This window comes from Dermacentor variabilis, chromosome 2 (assembly GCF_050947875.1).
Source record: "Dermacentor variabilis isolate Ectoservices chromosome 2, ASM5094787v1, whole genome shotgun sequence".
Taxonomy (NCBI): Eukaryota; Metazoa; Arthropoda; class Arachnida; order Ixodida; family Ixodidae; genus Dermacentor; species Dermacentor variabilis.
Genome location: NC_134569.1, coordinates 61,452,162 through 61,464,745, shown reverse-complemented (window position 1 = coordinate 61,464,745; position 12,584 = coordinate 61,452,162).

The window sequence follows — 12,584 nt, the reverse complement described above, 5'->3', positions numbered from 1 at the left end:
AAAGTGGAGGGAGCCTAACCGACTCTGCAGGCATATTTACTAAAGTTGTTCTCTCTCTCTCTCTCTCGCAAAGTGTGCGGCGGCGGCAAACGAGCTATAGTGAACTAAAATTTATAGCTCACTCTTGATCGCTTAGTACGCGGCGCACAAGTTACACTCGCAGAAGTGGGCGGCTCGCGTGCTCAACACACAACCATTTCGCCGACGCCGTGATTCCTCAATGCCGAGGTATCTCGATACCAGGAAATCAAATATTTCGAAATATACGTCCCCGCCAGTTCATGGATCTCTTTCCCCGCCAGTTCATGGCGGGGACATAGATCCCCGCCCGAAGTTCACGGAATAAAATGAAGGCTGCAAATTCCGCGGCGTTTTTGGTTGCAAGTGACTGATAAGCGATAGCGATATCCACGGTCCAGTTTTCGTTCAGCTCACTCATTTGAACCACGGACGGCCATGTCTAAGTCGTGTGCCAGTCTGAACGTCTATCGAGCAGTCATGCGAGGTCCACTGCGATTTGCTCTATAATCGAGTGACTCAGTGATTGAATCCGCGTGGCCGAAACGTTTTCCCTTACATTCAAATATTACACGGAAGCGACGGCGTCTCCACACACATTTAGTCAGTTTGTTTGTTTTGCAGCGTCATCAAATATTTTCATAATGGTTGGCCGAAAGAGCACCCGTGCGCTAGTGTGCTAAACCTCGTTGAGGGCATACATTTCGTTCTAAGCTGGAATTGCATGACGACTACCCTCTACACCCTTTTATAAGTGATAAGATGTGACAAAATACTCTGGGGAAAAAAGTGGAAGTGAAAAATGTAATCCTTTTTCAAATTTAACGAAGTTAAATAAACAGTTCAACGTGCTTTTCGTCTTGTGTCCCTTTAACAAGCAGCCCACGTAAGCAGCGTACACTCTAGTAGCGACTATGCCATCACGTGGCCATAACTAAGCTACGCAGTGGTTTATGCACACCCACCTAACACCCCTCAGGAGAAGCCACACACTGCCGCAAAATTTTTTCGAAATACCCCCCCCCCCCCCCCTGCTCTCCCCCTTCTATTTTCTCCTGCATACGAGGTAATATTGCCAAATGCCGGATAGGCAGCACAGACATAAGGACCGACGAAAAAAAAAGGGATCTCTTCGGGCGAGTTCATTGAGCAATGCTTCACCAGCTAGCCTAGCAAGCAAGTCTTCAAAGATGTGAGCGACGGTCGTCTAAAAAGAGCGTGTAGCTCTTCGTAAGAAGAGATCCCATAAAGCTTGCCTGACAAAGAAAAGTTCGACGACCTTGACCTTCGCTTATGCTTTTCAGAAACATTTCCATGTTAGCAGGCCTGGAGAGTATATGCGCGCTGTCGGCTAGGACAATGGGCCGCTAAAAGAGAATAATGGAGATCGGCGCGCCAATGGTTTACCCCGCGCGTAGCGCGTCTTGAACCGCACAATTGTTGCGCATGGTCTAACTCCTTCACAGAGGAAGACACCCGTGGTCATCTAGGCGCAAGTAGATTTTAGTAAGCGCAGCTGCCGGTCTAAATTCGAAAGAAGTGCGATGTGTTAGCAGAAAGAAGAAAAAACGGCAAACAAATTAAGTGATCCTGGAACTAATCGACTAATTAAGGTATGCGGGTGCTTTTACGTGCAGAACCCACGATTTGATTATGAGGCACGTGGTGCCAGATTAATTCTGACCACCTGGGTCTTGTATCCTCAACAGTGACGCATACCCACTATGGGGGATTGGCCAAGAAGCAGGCGATTTTCCGCATGCTTAGAAGTAAAGCGAAACTAGATTTGATAGTGGAGCGTGGGACGATAAAACTGTAATTTAGAAGTGTAATGAAAATATTGCTTAGAAAATTTTTATAAAATAAGTTAACGTAAAGAAATGCAAAAATAGAAATGATTGATAATCTTAGAAATTCAGCAAGGTACTGTTTTTGTCTGTCTAATAAAATTGTAAACTGTAAGAAAAGCATCCCTGTGGCTGGATCCCAGTGAAGTCGCCCCAAAAGAATGGGTGGCGAGGTTAACGATAGCCCAAGTTTGGTAAATGAATATTATATAGAAGGCTATATAAGAACAGTTTTCTTTGTCTTAGAAAGCGGCGGCACGAGAGAAAATAATGTTCGATAGTTTCAGGTGCACTGCAAAAAGAACATAGAGGGGACATAGCGAGACCAGACCTGTGTAAGTAAAAATTTTATTGTGCACCCAACGCATGGAACACGAGCATTTCTTTCATTCCACCTCCATCGCAATGCGGCCGCCGCAGCCGGGATCGAACGCCCGACCTCGAGCTCAGTAGCGCAACGCCATAGCCACTGGGCTACCGCAGTGGGTGGGAAATAATCGAAGCCCATAGAATATCAATATTGACAGAGAAATGTGTTACTGCGCCATCTGTTTCGCTATCTGACGAGGAAACTGCATATCTGCTAAATTAACCTATTCATGACCAGACATATTCACCGTGCGCATGGAACATTGTGTAGGATAACGAAGCCCTGCCCCTTAGAAAACCTAATGACTTTGTCTTTATGTTTGTTCCCGCCTGAATGTGAAAAAAATTGACTGTCACTTAAGTATCCTTACGCGATTTGAATGCGAAAGCATGACGTCAAGTTAATTGGTTACGTCTGTTACGAACGGCCTGCAGAGGTACCGACATACAAAATTCTCCCATCCCATCGACCTGCGGAGGCTGGCGATCTTCGAGGAAGCAACCGTCGGAAAGGCGCCACCATGGCTGCTGCTGCGACTTGTTTTGAAAGGACAATACGTCAGTCCCCAGCTCGATGGGGGTACCATGTCTAGGAGCGGGCGGCGTAGCAAGTATTGTTAGTGTGTACGCCGTCCCAGGCACGGTCTGTTTGGAGCAGGGGAGCTCCTGGAAGATATTTTGCGGTGCCGTCTCACGCAGCTTAGAAGTCGTCAGTCAATGGACAGACGCGGCGGCCATTGTCTGTGGAGTCGAATCTGGGATAAAGAGGCGCCTGCTCGGGGCAGCACCGTGTCTGCGAGAACCCTATCACCTTGGTGTGGTCAGTGCAACCTATGCGGAAGTGAGGGCGTAAACCCTCCCCCTCAAAGGCGGGTCGGCTACGATGACTTCGGACGCTCTGAATGGGTCGACGATTGAATGGCCGTTTTCCCTCACCTAGGGACCAAGGGATGACAGAGTGTATTTAAGGAGCCGCTGGCGGCTCCTCAGAGTGCGTTCCTCTTTCAGTCAAGTTAGACTGATTAACTGTAACGTTCTCATGTAGATACTGTAAATAAATCCCATATTCCTCGTTCTCGATGAGAACAAGTCTCTCCCTTCAATAACGTCCTCAGCGTGGATAAATTGAACGACGGCATGGGCCAGCTGCCATCTGTTTCATGCCCGACCCCAACCATTACACGTCCATGATATACGTGACTCCATACATTGTCTTCGATGAGGGCGAAATGCGAAAACACCCGTGTACTTAGATTTAGGTGCACGTTAAAGAACCCCAGGTGGTCAAAATTTCCGGAGTCCTCCACTACGGCGTGCCTCATAATCATAAAATGGTTTTGGCACGTAAAACCCCATATTTTTTTTTTCATACATTGTCACGTGTCCTTCACTACTCCACCTTCCACCTTTACTATTTCGTTACCGCGAGAAAATTGTTCTTTGTTATAGGTCTCGGATAAAAGTTATTTACCTCTTCAAATAATATTCCAGCACACATTGAAGCATAGCATATTGTACATAATGAAATGTTCCTTCCAAAAAGATACGTTGCAAAAAAGAAAAAAAAAGTTATTATGTAACACATAATTCTAGAAACCGCCGTTTTTGCTGCCAGTTGGTAAAAACGACAATAAAGAAACATAATATCTACAAAAACATTATATCAAATGAAATTCAGAATATACATTTCAAAGATAAACAACCCAGAAATAGTGTCTGAAAAAATAAATGCTCAGTACACCGCCGTTCATCGGATACAGAAAAGAAACTGACCAGAAACTGCTTCATCGCTCGTACCGTGCGGTGAAGCAGTTCCTGGATTTTGTGAAGCATAGGTGCACTCCGAACTTCCCCACAAAACGTCTGGTTTTTGTTCAACTTCGCGGTCCTCGTAACACATCTTGCAGTTCTGCTTTTTCGGCATCTTCTGAGGATGGTCCGATGAGAAGTCCAAGGAACGTACTTCACCAGTTCATCTGGAGTCGTGCGCCTCTTTCCAGGACCGATCGCTCTCAGCGTAACTACAGAATTATGTATCCAAACATATGTTTGCATTTTTGCAGATTGTCTTTAGCACTTCTGCAGTGAAGAAGAGCAGAAAGAAATCTCACGCCGTTGTAAACTGTCTTGCGCTGTTCCGTATAGTGCTGGGCCGAGTTGTGCTACGGGCGGCCTTCTTGGCGTGAACGAAAGTTCCTTTGCAGCCGATGGCAGCACATCATGACCAAGCAAATTATGCGCCCTGAAGGTAACCAGTAGGGCTCTCATGTCGCGCAAAAAAAAGAACGGCAGATAGGCGCACACAACGAAAGACACCGTTCAAGGCCGTAAAAGAAACTCGTCGGTGAACAGTTGCAGATGTCCCCGGCTACATCGTCGCCGTCAGAACTTGAATCTACTTTTCTGTCATCTTCGGAATCGCAACTCGAGTCCTGGTCACTAAATTCAAGTGCGGGTGCAGCATGTTGGACATGCGGCGGACCTTCGGAAAAAGTTAACACCTTGGTGAAATAAAACGACCAGACTCCGAACCAAAGCTCACGAGCGAACAACTGGCATCATTTTCGGATAATTATCACCGCTCAGCACTGTCAGACGGCAAAGCCGGCGACATGGTTTAATTCTTGACTCACTGGGAGTCATTTGATTAAAAAAAAATTGATGCTAGTGCGACGTAATCGTTTCCAAAAAGGGCCGTCAAAAAGCACAACTTCGCCAGAGCGGGAAAATTTAAACTGATGGGCGTCGTAACGAGAAAGAGCGAATCCACCTTTTTATTTGTACCAACCTTAATCTAATCCACCTTCCTCTTATTTGCACCAACCTTAATACACTTTTATTCGCTTTACTCCAACTTAGGTCACCTCTAACTTGATCTAACTTTAATTCACTTTACTCTAATCACATTAATTTCTCCTAATTAACATTGTTATACCATTTATTATCTCCTGTATTACTGTACAGACTCGTGTAAGGGACGCACTTCTTTTTCAGTTTTGACGAGGTGCGGCCCTTACACGGGACTGAATCATTTGGTTCGGTCCCGTCTAAAGGTCACTATACTAAATGGTTCTCACCATCTAGTAGTGGCACGTGGAAGACCACAGCGCGCGAAAACTCTCCGATGCGTGCGCACGGCATCAAGGCACCGAAGGCGCTTCTCCGCTGGAAATTTTTGCCCCAAATTCTGGGCTGCAAGTGGAGGTGTGGCTCTTAAACGAGCCAATGATTGATTGATTGATTGATTGATTGATTGATTGATTGATTGATTGATTGATTGATTGATTGATTGATTGATTGATTCAAAACTTTATTATTCCACCGAGCTACGGTGCCCGCGCCTCTTAACCTACACGTAGGGATAGGGGGGGAGGACGAAACGAAGCAGGCCCCGCGTGTTGAGTACGGCGAGCCTTCACGGCCTCAACGGCCAGGCGGATTGCTCGACGCTGGTCGTCTTCAGCCTCGCTCTGGAGCAAGGCCTCCCAGGCTTCTCTACTGTCAATGTTTTCCTTGGCCCCTGGGGAGCCAGCACACTCCCATATTATATTGGCGGCGAGGAGTTGCGGAGTCGCCATCTATCGGAAGCGCCTCGCTGTCGTAGTATGAGGGATCACGTGGCGCGCTCCTCATGGGTTTTGATGTCAGCGCTCACTGAAAACACCACGCGCGAGCTCTCCCGGACATTTCTGTAAGTACTTTCGAAACTAGAGAAGTTTTTTACTGTCTAAATAATAATCTTGGGCCAACTGAAATCACAGACTCGTTTACAGACGCTATATCTTTACCGAATACGTACTAGTGAACGCCACTGCGAGCGGTCGCGGCCGCGATGGAGACTTCCGAACCGGCTTTCTTACGTGAAAGGTGGGTAAACACTGAGAGCAAACTATGTGAAATATGTTCTTATAGTGTTTGAATAACTAAATGTAGCGTAATAGAATGAAGCCTCAATGCAGCAGTCGCACAGATTCGCAGCGACCGACTGCGCGTCTGCATGCTTGTCCGCGCACTGTTTCGCTTTCGCCGCGTGCGCGCTTTCGCACCGTGCCATGAGCTTTAGGCCGCAGAATATAAGCATTTGACAGTATACAAGCAACCATTGTTGCGTGGGCGCTATCAGAGCTGCTCAAAAATAATTTCATTGTATAGACTTCAACGTGATGTGCCGTCATGACGATTCAATCTTTTTTTTTCTTCTAAATTCTTGGACGTTTCAATATTATTTCTCGAGTTGCGTCGCACTGTATGTTTATTGGTGTTTTCAGCGTGCGATTTCCCGCTGCTTCTTTTTTGTAATCCAGTGCACAGAATTCATAACACGAAGATGACCATATGCCATGCTTTTTTTAATGTGCTTCTTACCGCTCCCTTTCCACTCCAGTGAACTTGCCAGTATCTATAGCATCGACAAGTTCATAGACCAAACCGTCATGACATGGCAGCGGATTCGGGCGAGCGTCTCAGCGCGCGTTTTCTGAACATCGCAGACCCGGCGCCGTAGCAGAAATCTTCCTGCGTCTGTGCTACCCGAGTTGTAGCCGATTAGTATTTGCCAGTTTTATGTTTCGCGAGCCATTGCAAGCTTCACGCAGCTTCTTGTCCTGCTGCTACATATGAATGGCTGACAGCGGGCTCCGTTGCGTACGTCCGGCACTGCGGCACCGAACAGAAGCCTACCATGTTGCGCACCTTCAAAGGCAGCCACTACCTATTCTAGTGCTTTCAGTCGTTGTAAAGGAGACACTCGAAGCGGGAACATCTCGCCACTAAATGAGGACCGCAGCGTACAAGGGAATTTAAAACTCATTTTCAGCTCGCTTCGGCACTCCCGAAGCAGCCGACGCGTCCGCTATGTCCACGTGATCCCTCCTAGCACGTCACGCCGACGGTGGCGCCAGCTTTTCCAGTGGTGGAGCTCGAGGCCAATAGTCATAAACGAGTCAATACCGTACTAGTGACGTCACATATGACGCTGATGACGTCACATTGATTTTTGGTACCACTCATCATCATCATCATCACCATCAGCCTGGTTAATCCCACTGCAGGGCAAAGGCCTCTCCCATACTTCTCCAACTACCCCGGTCATGTACAAATTGTGGCCATGTCGTCCCTGCAAACTTCTTAATCTCATCCGCCCACCTAGCTTTCTGCCGCCCCCTGCTACGCTTCCCTTCCCTTGGAACCCACTCTGCAACCCTTAATGACCATCGGTTATCTTCCCTCCTCATTACATGTCCTGCCCATGCCCCCCCCCCCATCTCTTTTTCTTGATTTCAACTAAGATGTCATTAACTCGCGTTTGTTCCCTCTGCTCTTTTCTTATCCCTTAACGTTACACCCATCATTCTTCTTTCCATAGCTCGTTGCGTCGTCCTCAATTTAAGTAGAACTCTTTTCGTAAGCCTCCAGGTTTCTGCCCCGTACGTGAGTACTGGTAAGACACAGCTGTTATACACTTTTCTCTTGAGGGATAATGGCAACCTGCTGTTCATGATCTGAGAATGCCTGCCAAACGCACCCCAGCCCATTCTTATTCTTCTGATTATTTCAGTCTCATGATCCGGATCCGCGGTCACTACCTGCCCTGTGTAGATGTATTCCCTTACCACTTCCAGTGCCTCGCCACCTATCGTAAACTGCTGCTCTCTTCCGTTTTCTGCAGATTAATTTTTAGACCCACCCTTCTGCTTTGCCTCTCCAGGTCAGTGAGCATGCCTTGCAATTGGTCCCGAGTTACTAAGCAAGGCAATATCATCAGAGAATCTCAGTTACTAAGGTATTCTCCATTAACTCTTATCCCCAATTCTTCCCAATCCAGGTCTCTGAATACTTCCTGTAAACACGATGTGAATTGGTATTTTGTTGCTTTCTTTATACCACTAGTTGCGGACCAACACCGGCTTTTCTGCCTCATGGGACATTTAATGCTTTCGCAGTAATAAACAACTAGCCGATGCGCTCACATTAACCCTATTAGTCTCGAGCTCCACCACTGGAAAAGCTGGCGCCACCGTCGGCGTGACGTGCTATGAGGGATCACGTGGACATAGCGGCCGCAGCGGCTGCTTCGGAAGCGCCGAAGCGAGCTGAAAACGAGAGTTTAAACTCCCTCGTACGCTGCGGTCCTCATTTAGTAGCGAGATTTTCCCGCTTCGAGTGTCTCCTTTACAACGCTTGAAAGCACTACAATAGGTAGTGGCTGCCTTTGAAGGCGCGCAACACGGTAGGCTACAGCTCGGTGCCGCGGTGCCGGACGTACGCAACGGAGCCCGGTGTCAGCCTTGTTCACACGTAGCCGCAGGACAAGAAGCTGCGTGAAGCTTGGCTCGCGAAACATAAAACCGGCAGTCATCGGCTACAACTCGGGTATGCAGCAAGCACAGACACGAGGAAGATTTCTGCTACGGCGCCGGGTCTGCGATGTTCGGAAAACGCGCACTGAGACGCTCGCCCTAGCGCGCGCTGCCCGACTAATGTCATGACGGTTTGGTCTATGAACTTGTCGATGCTATAGATACTGGCAAGTTCACTGGAGTGGAAAGGGAGCGGTAAGAAGCACATAAAAAAAAGTCTGGCATATGGTCATGTTTGTGTTATGAATTAATAAACTGGATTACAAAATAGCAGCGGGAAATCGCACGCTGAGAGCACCGATAAAGATACAGTGCGACGCAAGCGCCCAAGAATTTAGAAGAAGAAAAAAAAAGTGAATCGTCGCGATGGCACATCAGGGTTCCCGTAGGCGTCGCTACAATGAAATTATTTTTGAACAGCTCTGATAGCGCCCATGCAACAATGGTTGCTTGTATACTGTCAAATGCTCATATTCTGCTCCCTAAAGCTCATGGCACGGTGCGAAAACGCGCACGCGGCGAAAGCGAAACAGAGCGCGGACAAGCATGCAGACGCGCAGTCGGTCGCTGCGAACCTGTGCGATCGCTCCATTTAGTTATACAAACACTATAAGAACATATTTCACGTAGTTTGCTCTCAGTGTTTGCCTATCTTTCACGCAAGAAGCCGGTTCAGGAGACTCCATCGCGGCGACCGCGCGCAGTGGCGTTCACTGTACGTATTCGGTAAAGAGATAGCGTCTGTAAACGATTCTGTGCTTTCAGTTTGCCCAAGATTATTATTTACACAGTAAAAACTTCTCTCGTTTCGAAAGTACTTACAGAAATGTCCGGGAGAGCTCCCGCGTGGTGTTTTCAGTGAGCTCCGAAAGCAAAACCTATGAGGAGCGCGCCGCATGGCTACGCCAGCGAGGCGCTTCCGATAGATGGCGACTCCGTAACTCCTCGCCACCAATACAGCCATATGGCAGTAGTTAGTAGAGCCCACGGAGGAAGGAAACTAAGGAGAGGCCCTACCCCTCCGCGCGCTAGGAAAAAAGTGTGGCGGAAATGACGTAGTAGGTTCTCATTTTTTTGCAGCTTTTTTATTTTTTTTTGTTGTATGGCCACGCCTTTTGGGCCACAATGGCGGCGTTGTTATGGTTTTGAGCGCTCACACGTGTTGCTCTGGTAGGTTGGTGGTAGGCGCTGTGTAGGCGCTGTGTGGGCGGGTTTGCGTTAGTCACCGTGTCTTGTTGCGCTGTGTTACCTGCACCGTGCTATGCCGGATGTTGCGCGAGCGCACGCGCTCCGCGCGCGAAACCACGCGCAGCGCGGCGTGGTTTCGCGAAAGATGTAAACAAGAGAGGAGGGGGGCCCAAAAGGCGGAGCATCGCCATGAGCAACGCCAACTTCCGGCTTCACTTTTGCTTCACAAAGAGTGACGTCAGGGCCTCTCCTTAGTTTCCTTCCTCCGTGGTAGAGCCCTTTTATTCGAACCGAGAGACTCGGCAAAGGCATAGCGCGGCCCACGATGATGATGACCACACACACAAGCGAATAAGAGGGGAAGACAGACAAAGAACTTTATTGATGGCCCTGAGGAACCGCGTTAGGGTACCTCCCTTTTCAGGGAGTCCCCGTAGCCGTCGCGGGCCACACCTACGTCGGGGTCGGAAGATCGTGGTCCTCGGCCCTGTCACAGGCCCTCTGGACAGCCCGTAGTTGCACAGAGAATTCGCCGCTCTTAAGGGCTGCCTTCCAGTCAAGAGTGGTAAGCGACGAGCTGCGTAACGCAGGGCATTGCCAGAGCATATGAGATAAAGAGCAGTACGCCTCCCCATAGCATGGACAGTGGGGTTCTATATTAGGCGCGAAAAGTGACTGAATCGGCCCCTGGAGGGGAATGACCCCGTTTGGAGCATGCGAAAAGCCGACGATTGTAGTCTAGTAAGTTTAAGATGTGGTAGCGGAAAGGCCCGCCGAGCAAGTTGATAATGTGTCAAGATTTCATGGAAGGTGAGAAGCACATCCCTATGCGGTCCTAAGTCGCCGCCCGCGAGTCCACCGGAACCACCGCTGTGTTAAAGACCTCGCACACAGTCATGGGCAAACTCATTGGCGTTAACAACCCGAGTGCACATTGATTCCCATATGGGCCTGGAACAATTTGATGATATGAAAACCGGCAGCCCTCTCGCTGCCGAGGATTGCCGCGCCTCCTTTGAGATCGAGCCGGAGGCGAACGCTCAGGTTGCAGACCTGGAGTCTGTAAAGATATTGGGACATAGAGGGTCCTTCAGTGGTATAGCTATAGCAAGCTGCTCGGTTACTGCTGCAGAAACCTTCCGCGCGGATGCCGAGTTATCGAGAGTGCCATTGGAGTCAACCGAAACTACGGCATAGTGATCAGAGCGCCCGTACTGGGAGGCGTCAAGGAAGCATGCAAGATTCGGAGTGGCTGCAGCCACTTTTAACAGGGAACGAGCCTGGGCTACTCGGCGCCCTACATTGTATTGAGGGTGGACGCTACGTGGCATGGGATCTACCTTGAACATATCTCGGACCATGGGTGATAGTGTCTCGTTGCACTCTGTGATTTCCTGGTGACTGCATCCAACGGATTCGAGGATGAGTCTCCCCGCTCGCGATGATGAGAGTCGTATTATTTGGACCACTCGTTGTGCCTTGACCATCTCTGACAGAGTGTTGTGCATGCCTAGTTGCATGAGACGCGCGGTGCTGGTAGCGAGTGGTAAACCCAGCACGCGCTTGATGCTTTTGCGCATGAGGGCGTCCATTTCGGCCTCATCCTGTTTAGACCAGCGCAACGCAGAGGCTACATAGTTAACGCGGCTCATAAGAAAAGCGTGGTATAGTCTGAGGAGATTGCTCTCGCTTAAACCCCCCGTAGTTCGACACCCCGAGGATAAGCCAAAGCATATTCCCCGTCTTGGAGGTAATGCGGGCTATAGTCAGAGTTGCCCCCGCGAGATTCTAGCAAGAGTCCAATGACCCTGATGGTATCCACTCTGTGGATTTGTTGTCCGTCCCTCGTATAGAGGGCTGTGGGAACTTGATCTAAGGGTGCGGAGCACCTAATCATCCGTCGGGTGGGCCTATACAATAGAAGTTCGGACTTGGTGACAGATTCAGGCCCGTGTCTAATAGGAAGTGTTCTGTGATGTCGAGCGCCTCTTGGAGCGCACTCTCAACCGCAGCGTCAGACCCTCCCATGCACCACACGGCAATACATGTATCATCCGCGTAGAGGGTGTGACCCGTTCCTCTTACTGTGGTCAGTCTGTCCAAGAAGCCCTTCATGGCGATCTTGAACAGTAGGGGAGAGATGACTACCCCTTGCGGGGTGCCTCTCGCTCCCAATGTAGGTTCCTTGGATTTGATTTGTCGTATTTTGACAGTGGCCTTACGAACCCTGAGAAAGGAGCCAACGTACGCATGGAATCGTGGTCCCAGGCCCAGGTCCGAGATGGCGTCTAGCACAAACCGGTGCAAGATGTTAACAAAAGCCTTGGACAAGTCTAGAGAAAGGATGTCCTGAGTGTGTCTATAATGTCGTCATCGATGATTTGCCTCTTTATAAGTAGCACGACGTCCTGTGTGAAGAGTGCCGGCCGAAAGCCAACCATGTTGTGAAGGAATAACTCATTAGTTTCTATGTGCTAAGATATACGGTTGTGAATGGCATGTTCAGCCACCTTACCGACGCAGGACGTGAGCGAGATGGGCCGCATGTTTTCCAGCGCAAGAGGTTTGCCTGGTTTCGGGATGAGCACCACTGAGGCTGTCTTCCAGGAGTCGGGGACGTGGCCCGTTTCCCAGATTTTATTGACTTCCTCGGTGAGCAACGCAACTGAGTGTTTGTCCAAGTTGCGGAGGAGCTTATCGGAGATGCCATCCGGGCTCGGTGCAGAGCGACCGTTGAGCGTTTGGAGCACCTCCCAGATTTCGGATTCCGTGAAAGGGGCGTCGAGCTCCCCCACCGCTCCCC